The sequence below is a fragment of the Morus notabilis genome, unplaced genomic scaffold (genome assembly GCF_000414095.1).
Source record: "Morus notabilis unplaced genomic scaffold, ASM41409v2 Scaffold1072, whole genome shotgun sequence".
NCBI lineage: Eukaryota > Viridiplantae > Streptophyta > Magnoliopsida > Rosales > Moraceae > Morus > Morus notabilis.
This window is the reverse complement of record NW_010367092.1, coordinates 85874-86551: the sequence shown is the minus strand read 5'-3', so window position 1 is coordinate 86551 and position 678 is coordinate 85874. Positions and strand designations below refer to the sequence as shown.

Below are 678 nucleotides of genomic sequence, written 5' to 3'. Positions count from 1 at the left end.
TAAGACTGTTTGTCTCATTTTTCTTATTAAAAGCAAGAGGAAAAAAAGGGTCCAAGTCTTATTTTTGTCCAGAAAAAGTGTCCTCATAGGGAGTTTTAGGGTATAAAACTGGGTGTGCATAGTTAATGAGGTTTGATAGAATAAAGATAACGTAGCCAAAATCTTATTTTCTTTTGAATTTTGGATGGGAATAGAAACTCAAAATTAAGGCTGCGCAAAAAAAACGATTAAGGTGTGAGGGATTCTATGGTCATGTTTTAGAAGCGTAGCTGATTGTTCATCCCCAAAACTTTATCCTCTACAAAAAGGGAAAGAACATGTAAATAGAGAAAAAAAAAAGAGCATGTAACATTGTTCTCAGGGGAAAAAAAATAACAAGAAAGGGATTTTTAGGAAAAGAAAAGACAAATTAAAAAAGTTTTTTTTTTTTTTTTTAAATTGTTTTGAAGACTTTCATGACCTAAGTCGTGTGAATGTGATGCGCAACGGGGATAAAGATTTAAAAAAATAAAAATATTCTAAAAAAATAAAAATAAAGCGCAAAAGAAAGTATAAATTATGAAAAGTCTCTCATCCATGAGGTTTTGCTCATAATATATATAACCATATATATGTCCGAGATACAACGAGGTCATAACATCTATTTTAGTACAAGCTTTGTCCGGTCAGTTTCCTTCC

At 31.0% G+C, this 678-nt stretch overlaps 1 protein-coding gene across 1 annotated transcript in view; it reads left to right on the top strand.

Annotated features, from left to right (window-relative positions):
* Positions 1–629: 629 nt before the first annotated feature.
* LOC21387284 (growth-regulating factor 1) overlaps positions 630–678 on the top strand; it is a 3666-nt gene continuing 3617 nt past the window's right edge. Inside the window, exon 1 of the mRNA XM_010111829.2 lies at positions 630–664. The gene's annotated coding sequence lies outside the window, so the exon portion shown is untranslated. The remainder of the gene's footprint in view (positions 665–678) is intronic.